At 44.4% G+C, this 11,126-nt stretch overlaps 1 pseudogene; it reads right to left on the bottom strand.

Moving 5' to 3' along the window:
- Window positions 1-9,438: 9,438 nt before the first annotated feature.
- On the bottom strand, window positions 9,439-10,460 carry LOC103211063 (annotated as a pseudogene).
- Between the last annotated feature and the right edge of the window lie 666 nt (window positions 10,461-11,126).

The following is an 11,126-nucleotide window of genomic DNA, read 5'->3' as shown; positions in this document are numbered from 1 at the left end:
AAGTATGGGGGAAGGATACAGCCTTGATGTACACTGGTACTGATTTGTAACCATGCACTAACACCTTGTTCTGTTGGAATGACTACCTGTTGGCTTATGTTCAGGTTCCTCATGAGCACAGTTAAGTGTTAACAAATTTCCATTCTTCACAATGTTATCTATAATTTATTATGATCCACACAATCAAATGCATTTGCAAAGTCAAAGAAACACAGGTAAACATCTTTCTGGTAGTTTTTGGTATTAGGCAAGATCCATCTGACATCAGCAATGATATTTCTCATTCCATTCTTTTCCTGAAACTGTCTCAAATTTCTGGAAGTTCCCTTGTCATTATACTGCTGCATCACTTTTCAAATTAGCCTAATTTGGATAATTTTCAAATTATCCAGCAAAAATTTGTCTTGCATGTGACATTCTTGATTTTGTTTGCTGTTTTCTGCATTGCCTTGGATCACCTTTCTTTGGAATGGGCATACATATGCATGTCTTCCAGTCGGTTGCCCAGGTAGCTGTCTTCCAACTTTCTTGATATAAATGAGTGAGCGCCTCCAGTGCTGCCTCCCTTTGTTCAAATATCTCAACAGGTATTCCATCAACTCTTGGAGCCTTGGTTTTTGGCCAAGGTCTTCAGTGCAACTTCTTGTACACTTCTTCCTACAATACTGGCAATTAGTGATCATATGCTACCTCCTAAAATGTTTGAATGTTGACCAATTCTTTTGATACAGTGACTATGTAGTCCTTCCATCTTCTTTTCATGCCTCTTGTATCAGTCAATATTTGCTCATGGAATCCGTCAATATTGTAACTCGAGGCTGGACGTTTGTCTTCAATTCTTTCATCTTGAGAAATGCTGAGCATGTTCTTCCCTTTTGGTTTTTAATACCAGGTGTTTACACATTTCATTGTAATACTTATTTTGTCATTTCAAGCTGCTCTTTGAAATCTTCTGGCCAGCTCTTTTATTTCATCACTTCTTCCATTCACTTTAGCTACTCTCTGATCAAGAGAAAATTTCAGAGTCTCCACTGACATCCATTTTGGTCTTTTCTTCCTTTCTTGTCTTTTTTAATGACCTTTTGTTTTCTTCATGAATGACATTACTGATGTTATCCCACAACATGTGTGGTCTTCAGTCACTGGTGTTCAATGCATCAAATCTATTCTTCACATTGTTATAGGCCAAGGAGCGTAAAACAGCTTAAGGGAACAGCTGTCTTGACCAAACTTCAACCTTTTTCTTTTCTTTCTCCTCTTTTTCTCTCTTTCCCTCTCCACCTGAGTGGACCCACAAGAATGCCTCATCTTTCCTTGCAGGCCTAAGTGGACCTACTCCCATGTTCTCCCTCCTTGTAAAGGTCATCATTCTAGGTGGGTACAAGGGGCTTTTAGACTCATTTCTCCTGACCAGGGCTGGCATTACACCACCGACCAGAACAATGACAAAAAGGTGGCAAGGCAGAGACAACTCATCCTGAGAACAAGCAGAAAGCATCATCCATGTTCCTCAAACCCCCTGCCCCTCAGCCCAATTCCCTTGAAAGCCCTACATTTGACTCAGCTCAGGGAGACAGTCTTTGGTGGACACGGTTCCCCTGCCTCCTTGGGTATCTCAATAAATACTCTTGGTTGTAGTGCTTAAGGCATTTGACTGATAACCAGAAGGTTGGTGGTTCGAATCTACCAGTTTCTCCAAAGAAGGAAGACCGGGCAATCCACTTCCATGAAGATTTACTTCCTGGGAAACACAAGGGGTTGCTGTGAGTCCGAATGTACTCAATGGCAGTGAGTTTGGTTTTTTTGTTTTTGTTTTTTGTTTTGTGCACTAATTGGCCGTCCTCAAAGCAGGTAGCTAAGCAAAGCATTGGTCCAGGACCACATGGTCTCAAAATTCAGATGAGGTACACTGAAGGTTGTATTTTGGTTCTTGTGGTGTTGTTTTTCTTTTCTTTAGCTTCAGTTTAAACTTGCACATGAGTAGTTGATGGTCTGTTACTCAGTTGGTCCTGGCCTTGTTCTGACTGATGATTTTGAATACCTCCTTCACCTCTTTCCACAAATGTAGTCCATTTGACTTCTGTGCATTTCATCTTGTGAGGCCCTTGTGGATAGTCGCTGTTTATGTTGTTGAAAAAATGCATATGCAATGAATAAGTCATTCGTCTGACAGAATTGTATAATGCTATCTCCTGCATCATTTCTTTCACCAAGGCCATATTTTCCAACTACTGATGCATCTTATTTATTTCTATCTTTCACATTCCAATCACCAGTAATTATCAGTATACCTTGATGTCATGTTTGGTCAATTTCAGACTGCAGAACTTGCTAAAAATGTTCAATTTCTCCATCTTTGGCTTTAGTGGTTGATGCATAAATTTGAATAATCATAGTATTCACTGGTTTTCATTGTAGACATATGTATATTATCCTATCACTGATAGCATTGTACTTCAGGATAGTTGTTGAAATGTTCTTTTTGATGATGAATGCAACACCATTCCTCTTCAAATTTTCATTCCCAACATAGTAGGCCATATGATTGATTGACACAAGCTATGGTATTTTCAGTCACCTCATATTGCATGTGAGAGCTGGACAGTGAGTAAGGAAAACTGAAGAGTCGTCGATGCTTTTGAATTGTGGTGTGGTGTTGGGGAAGAATGCTGAAAGTACTGTGGACTGCTAGAAGAAGTAACAAATCCTTCCTGGAAGAATTGCGGCTGGAATGCTCCTTGGGAGCGAGAATGGCCAAACTTCATCTTACCTATTTTGGTCATATTATAAGAAGGGACCATTCCCTGGAGAAGGATATCATGCTTGGGAAAGTGGAGGGACAATGAAAAAGGGGAAGGCCCTCAACGAGATGGATTGACACAGTGGCTGCAACAATGGGCTCAGGTATAGCGAGGATTGTGGGGCTGGCACAGGACCAGGCAGGTTTCGTTCTGCTGTACGTAAGGCCGCTGTGAGTCACAGATGACTCAACAGCACCTAACAAGAACAACACATGATTGTCTGATTCAAAATGGCAACACCAGTCCATCTCAGCTCATTAATTCCTAGGATATCTATGTGTTCCATTTCATTTGGGATAACATTCAATTTTCCTGGGTTCATAATTCCTACATTTCACATTCCAATTATTAATGAATGTCTGCAGCTGTTTCTTCTCATTCTGAGTCCTGCCCTACTAGCAAAGGATGGTTTCGAACACTTTCTCCCAGCCATGTGATTGGTTTCCTCTACATTGAGGAGGCAGCTCCCCCCTTGCCGTATTTTGAATGCTTCCCAACCTGAGGGGCTCGTCTTGTGGCACCCTGTCAGACAGTGTTTGGCTGCTGTTCATAAGACTTTCAGTGGCCAGTTTGTCAGAAGTGCATAGTCCTGTCCTTCGTAGTTTTCCTTAGTCTGCAAGATCTGTTGAAACCTGACGACAGGGTAACCCTGCTGGTATTTGAAATCAGTGTGGCATAGCGTCCGGTATCACCTCAACATGAACACCACCACAGTACAACAGACTGACAGATGAGTGGTGCGGGTCGGACCATGCAAATGAAGTTCATGGAACAGTAACATGGTGATTGGTGAGTTTTGCCATCCTGCTAAACTTCAAATGAGCCATCTCAGAGTTGGAAAGGGGTGCTCTCACTACAACTAAGGAAGAAGACCCAGGAGCAGAGGGTATCCTTTGGACCCAGGATGCCTGAGCTGGGAACCTCATTGGCCCAGGAAATGGAGAGCTTTAACACCTTACTGAGATGGGGAGAGATGGTGAAGGCAGGAGCAGAGACCCAGTGCTGGCAGAACCAGGATACTCCCCAGAGACCGGCAGGAGACTGGCAGGAGATAGCGGGGCAAGCTTCCCAGGCCATGGAGTGAGAAAGCTGAGCACCTTTTGGCAGGACACCTCCTGCCAAAATGGGGTGCCTGTGGGCCCTAGTTTTAGCTAACTTTGCCCATCCACGGAGCCAGGGCTGAGTGCCCTCAGGCCAGGGATTACTGGCAGGGTAGTGTGCCTCTGGGAACTTAGTGGTAGGACTGAAAAAGGTTTGTAACACTCCTCTGAGCCTGACAGAGGCCAAACAGCGTCAGGGCTGAGAAGCTGAGGGCCAGAGAAAGGCTGGCCTGTGTCGAAGCTGAGAAGTTGTCCTGATTGAAGAACTGTATCCTGAGTCGTTTTTTCTCCAGCATCATCCCCTGCTACTTCATTAATAAACACCTTAATTGTGAGTGTTGTCTGTGACTTCTCTGCAGCCATTCCAGTGAATAATCCAACCCAGCAGAGAAGTAGACAGTCCTTGGCAGAGACAGTTAGTGTGAGAACTGGTAAAAATTTGGGGCGTGGAGCCATGTCTGACCTCTGCCTCATAGGAATCAGCTTTAGGCTGTTCATGTTGATCCTCCTTCCTCTGTGCAAAATTAGTGGAAGTCAGATGCCTCCTCCCTGAAGCCTTTTTCACTCAGGTGGGCCACGCGTGTGACAGCTCACAGGCAAATGATGGGCAGAGCTTCTAAGAGAAAAGAATTGTGGTCAATTGTGGGAGTATTTTATTGTTGCTGTAACAGAAATACCCCAAGTGGGCGGCTGTAACAAACAGCAATTTTGTTCTCACAGTTTGGGAGGCTACAAGTGCAAACTCAGGACACCAGCTTGGGGCGATGGCTTTCCGTGTCCGCTTGGAGAGAAGGCCTGGTCTCAGCTTCTCCAGCATTCTGCTAGGCGTTCCTCAGTTCTCACGGATCCCCACGTGGCTTCTGTCTTTCCCCCACCCCCCGTGATTGTTTGTGCTCCCTTCCTTACCTCTTGTTTCTTGGCGGCGTCGTTCCGTGTCGTGTAGATTTACACTCACGATGATGGCAGATGACAGGGTGGGACTGCTCCATAGCGCTTTCCAGGCTGCCGTCTTTAGGGGGAGAAGATCGCCACATCTTCCTCCCTCAGAGGAGCTGGTGAGTTTGATCTGCCCACCGTTACTTCAGCAGCAAATCACTTCATCACTGTGCCACCAGGGCTGTTTTGTGTCATTGTTGTTGTGGTTTTTAGATGCCTTTGCTTTGATTTTGAGTCATAAGGGCCCCATATGATGGAGAAGAACTATCTCATAGGGTTTCCTTGGCTGTGATCTTCATGGAAGCAGACCATCAGGTGTCTCTCCCATGGAGCTGCTGGTGGGGGCTCCTGCCAGCCTTTCAGACAACAGTCCAGTACTTAGCTTTTGTGGTGTCAGGGCTCCTATTCGTTGCTGTGTTGCTCTTTTTATAACTTTTCACAATGTGATTAGTTTTAGGACACACTGTACCATATATGGCCTCAATAATACAACAAAGAAAATCCTCTTCCCCAATGGGTTGGGATTTGGGGATAAAGTCTGTCAAAATGGGATGATATCCTCATTGACAGTGTCTAATCTTGTCCAACTTCACGATGTGGGGAAGAGAGAATCAAGATCATCAGCCCATGGCTCATTCTTATTAGGTGGAGAGAAGACATAACTTCTCTCTTCAAGCCTTTTTACCAGTTCTGACCCCACCCTTCCCTCCCACAGCACTCTGCTGGGTATGAAAATTCATTGCAATAGCTACACAGAACTCATGGACCAAACTCACAATTACTGCATTTATTAGAAAAGTTACAGTTGATAACTGGAAAATTCTCAGAAAATATTGCCTTTCCTCTTCCCTGTTACATTCAGTCTCTCATCCCTTAGATTTCTCAGGAAGCAAAGATGCCTTCAACACATATACACAACACTCAGGGCTCATCAGAATCAATAGGGTGCAACTTGACATCAGGATCAGGATGCATATAAGCCAAGTCTCCCTTCTTCATTGCAAGATAGCTCTCTCAGCCCTTGTCTGTCATGGAAGGCTCACCTTGACTCCCTAAGGACAGCCTTCTATTGATCCTCTGAGAATGGGCTCCTCTGGGCTCCCTCTGGACAGGCTTCCTCTTTTGGTCCTATCATGGACTGGTTTCTGCTCTGCCAGAGAAAGGGTTACAATGCTTTTTAGTTCTGCCAATAAGTGCCTGGAGGCACCCCACTCCACCAGTAAGCATCCTACCTAATGGCACTCAGCTCTCTTGCTTTATGATTTGGCATACCATATGTACCTACATCACTCCGTGGGCCAGGAAGTGAACCACGCTGTCTTGTGCCAGGATCTCGGTACTGCTTCCACTGTTTCTCTACTGTGCTTGCCCCTGCTTGCTGTCATTACTGGCCGTCTCCAGCATTGCAGCTCTGTCTCTGTCTCCTGGGTCTAGGAGGGTTTCAGCTCAGAAAGTTCCAGTTTTCAGCTCGGGGAGCTCACATGCCGAAGATGCACTCTGTTCCTGGATCTTCTTTCTTGAGAGGTCTCCATCTCTGCCCCGAGATTGGCTCTCTTTTTAAGCCAACAGGATGGCAGAATTGAACAATCCCCAGATGTGGGTTCCCTACATCTTTTTTCCATGATCTCATCCAATAATTGTGTGGGAGCTACAAGACCATGAATGGCTAAAAGGACCATATTCAGTCATTCACTGCACTGAAGATTCCAACACATATTTTTGGACATACAATTCCATCCACAGCACCAGTCAACCTCTCCAGGTGGACAAGGTAACAGGACACAAAGCCAAGCCCTCAGATCTCTCTGTCCAGTCAGGTCCACCACTGTCTAGTGGCAGAGTGTCCCATACTCCCTGTCCTGGCAAATCCTGGCAAGGCACTGATGTTCCCCTGCCCTACAGTCAGGAGTGACTACATTTGGCCTGTCATCCTTTAGATTTCTCAGGGAGGGTAAGATACCCAGAATACATACTCCCAAAACTCAGGGGAGGCATATTCAACTCTGCCCCACTCTTTAATGTCTCCCCTTCCTGATGAAGCAGGCATTGGAGGTCACAGTGCCCAGATACTCTCATCTAGAGACTCTGTAAGCCCTCCTCCCTTCTTCAGCCCAGGCCTGTGCATGCACTCGTGTGGTTGAAATAGTCAGAGTCCTGTAGCTGAGTGGTGATCATCTCCTTAGGCATTTAATGTGTCTCACAGACTCTGCTGAAGCTTCTGGTAGAATGCTCCTTGATATACATTATGTCTGAATGTGATGGGGTTGCCATTCTGGTGGCCAGGAGCACAGTCACCCAGGGCCAAAGGGGTGGAATCACCACTCACATGGAGAAAGAGAATGGGGCCCCCAAAAGCCCAAGGAGCACTTGTCTTCCTACTGCACCTGATAGGCAGGACTGATTTCATGGGCCAAAGGGTCTCCATCCAGAACCCATAGAACTTTGCCAACCCCCAGAGTCTGGAGGGTGGGATCAATGTGTCATCATTGGTCCCAGACAGCAGAGGTGTGTGTTCAAATCCTGTCATTTTTTTCTGCTGGATTTTAGGTTTGCTTGGTACCTGAGATCTCTTATTTCCTCTCTAATTTGTCCCATTTCTGATTGAAATATTGGCCCTATGTCTGTTCCACCATTATACTTTGAAATCAGATAACTTGTACATTTCACAGGTCCATCAATAAGAAGGGATTTTGTTTGAGGGTGGAACATACCCAGAGTTCACTCATCCTTGATTTAGATGACCCAGAAGATGAGATTTGGGATTTAGAGTTGACGCTGGAAGGGATTCAGAGTTTTGTGTCAATATGATAGGGTGGAAATGTTTTCCATCTGAGAAGGACACGAAGTTTGGGTGGCCAACGCATGTAATGTTATGAATTAACTTGTTTCCCTCCAAAATAGATAGGGAATTCTAACCCCAATTCCTGTGGATGTAATACTAGTTGCAATCAGGATTGTTTTTTATGCTAATGAGCCAGTATCAGCCATAGATATTAGGAAACAATTTGGATGAACATAATAACCTAAACCAGGCAACACTAGTAAATCTGACACAAGAGTAAAGCAAAGGAATTTTAAAATGCATGGAAATTTATTCCAGTAATATGTGGGTGCTTTAATATAAGGATAACTATTAAAAGTTATCAAATTAACAGATGGTAAGAGGAAAATAATGTGATCAAAGTAAAGTGTGTGGTATAAAAATGAATGAACACAAACTACATCAAAAGGGGGAAATACTTTATGTACAGGTAACATTCAGCAAATAGTCTGCACTAATGTAATTGTGGAGGAGCTCTGGAAGCAGAGGCACTTCACTGCTAACCAGAAGGCTGGCGGTTCAAACCCACCAGCCACTCCTCAGAAGGAAGGTTGGGCAATCTACTTCCATAATGATACTGCCTCGGAAACCCATGGATGGGTCACTATGAATTGGGTCTGACTCGACGGCACATAACAACAACAACAACAACAGTGTAATCGTGATGTGTAGCTCCTTAAGGCAGAGATGACACGAGGACACCTGGTAGCACTAAAACTGGTCAGCACAGGATTGGCATCTAGGGCAAAAGAGCAATAAGACAACATCTTTAAAAGTTAAATCAACAAGAGAAAATTGTGATTAATCCTGATGAGATGACAGCAAGCCTAGGACTGATTGGAGACTTTTGTCTTCTTTCCATATTAGAACAAGAAAGGACAATAAACAGTGTTTCAAAACCAACCTTCATTTTTAAAATTAAATGCATTTCCACTTACAAATCAATACTCATTAAGAAGAAAGAAGACACACAGAAAAGAAGGCCCCATATGGAATGTCAGAAAAAAGAGAGCAATGCAGAATAAATGTCAGTGTTGCTAGTTGCCATGGAGTCAGTCCCACCTCATGGCGACCCGTGTGGTCAGAAGAGAACTGTGCTCCAGAGAGCTTCCAAGGCTGTGGTCTTTCAGGAGCAGATGAGCAGGCCCGTCTTCCCAGGTGTCTGTGCGCAGTGGGAAGGGTTGACGTTCCAGACGCTCAGTTAGCAGTTCAGTGCTGCACCGTTTCCCCGCCCAGAGCCTGCTCACCATTCCCCACGACTGTACTTCCAGTGACCCCCATTTCTCTTAGGATGAACACAATGTTCAAACCATAGCTTCCAATTCTGCCAACAACTAAACTCTCATTTTACCTATAGTTTCACCCCAGGCCACTTACATGAGAATACAGGCCACTGTGCCTGCCCCTGCATTCCAGAATGACCATCCCACATGCATTCCTTTCTTTATGGAATGTCCTTACAGTCCCATGCTCAGTTCAGCACTGGGGAAGTATATTCTCTCAGATTAAAAGCTACTTCGTCAAAGACACTTCCAGAATGTCTGCATTATTTCATAACAAACTGTATTATTATTAACTGAACTCTGAACTTCTCCACTACACACATTAAAATGCAATTATATAATATTTATATAGTTATTCCATAAGAAAACATTGCCTATTGCTATTATTAGTTACTCTTTGCCATTGGAAAAGAATCTCTGCCTCATTCCACAATGCACAGGGTACTGGCTCATAGTTGGAGTACATCGATAACTGAACTTGATCAGAAATAGACAATTTATACATTTTTGATGAGATGAGAGAATTCTGTCTTGTCTCCAGCACACACACGGCAGACCTTGGAGACCCTGGAGTCATGGCTCAGGAGAACAAAGGGGCTGACAGTTGGGAAACATGCATCAGTTAGTGCAGTGGTACTCATCAGCCACCAAGGTGGAGAATGGAGAAGAGTCACACAAACGTACAGAATGGAGGAGAGGGTATAAAACCCCACGAAGGTGCTCACCAGGACGAGGATGCTCTGGGTGGCTCTGGACTCAGGGGAGGATCTGGCAGAGATACTGTTCCTATAAATGTGCTGGACCCGCTGCTTGTGTCTGTACAGGATGAAAACCATGGAGCCACTGGCCCATGTCATGAGACCCAAACACACAACGTCAAGGAATGAAAATAATACTACATGCAGTAACTTAGTGGTTATGTTTTGAACTACTGAAGAACAGTACCCAAAATCTTTTGTCTTTGTGATGGTTTTATTGCCCCTGTTGCCAGTCACAGAGATAGGAATTATGATATTTACCAGCATGTGCAGGACCCAGCAAAGGACAGTGGAGGGGCCAATGTACTTGGGAGCTTTCCGCTTCAGCTCTGCCCACCTGGAGTTACTGGGGTTGATGGTGATGGCCTGGAACATACTCAGGAGGCAGGTGCTGCCCATGGACACACCGGTGGACACTCTGTGAACAAAGAAAAGAAGCTTGCATCCGAAATCATTGAGAAAATCTTTCCATCCTAAAGCTCTCAGAGTCTGGGGGATTCCTTTAGAGAGAAGGAACAAGGAGTTGGCCACAGTCAGGTGCCTGATGATCAAGTCTGTGGCTCTTAACCTGCCCCCAGTGAAGTGCAGGAAGACATAATGGTGAAGAAGAGAGAAGTTCCCCAGGATCCCAACTGTAGTCTTGAGATAAGAAGAGCATTCCTACTGCGAATTCCCTGAAGGACATGCTCTCGGCTCCCAGTGACTGATATTTGTCTTCAGCCAGAGGGTCCTGCCTGGGAAGATGAGACATGGGCCACATGTATCACAACAACTGAAATCCACTGTGCCCCACCTGCCGTTAATTCCCAGTGAGAAAAATTGACTTAATTTTTTTTCTTCTTCTTTTGTTATGAGATTTCAAATTATTGTTTGAAAAGCCTTTTAAAGACACTTACAGTATAGGAATTTTTGCTATCAAAACTATCCATGCGTGACTTCTTTATTCTTCACAAACCTTCAGGGCAGAGCCTACTAGTACTTACATGATAAAGTTGAGGAAGGATTGGGCAGAGAGAAGTTAAGGGTGAGTCTAAATTCCTATGCTCGTTAAAGGCAGAGAGTGGACTTGCACCTGGCTGGGCTAATTATAAAGATCATGCATATAAGCACTGTACCCAAAATACAAACCCCCCACCATTGAGTAGATTTTGACTCCTATCGACCCTTTTTTGGACAGCATGGAACTACCTCACACAGTTTTCGAGGATTTAAATTTTTAGAGAAGCAGACTGCCTAACCTTTCTCTCATGGAATTGCTAGTGGGTTTGAACCACCAACCTTTGGTTACCAGCCAAACCACTGTGCATCAGGGCTCCATTTTAACCTCGATTTTCTTTGCTACTTTACAGAGAGAAGCAGGTGTGTGTGTTTTTATTTTTTTAACAAACGGGCTGTATATATATAGAACTAGCAAACATGTCCTGGAA

The sequence above is a fragment of the Orycteropus afer genome, unplaced genomic scaffold, assembly GCF_000298275.1.
Source record: "Orycteropus afer afer isolate SDZICR_OR568_19922 unplaced genomic scaffold, OryAfe1.0 scaffold00689, whole genome shotgun sequence".
Classification (NCBI taxonomy): domain Eukaryota; kingdom Metazoa; phylum Chordata; class Mammalia; order Tubulidentata; family Orycteropodidae; genus Orycteropus; species Orycteropus afer.
This window is presented reverse-complemented; position numbering and strand designations above follow the sequence as displayed.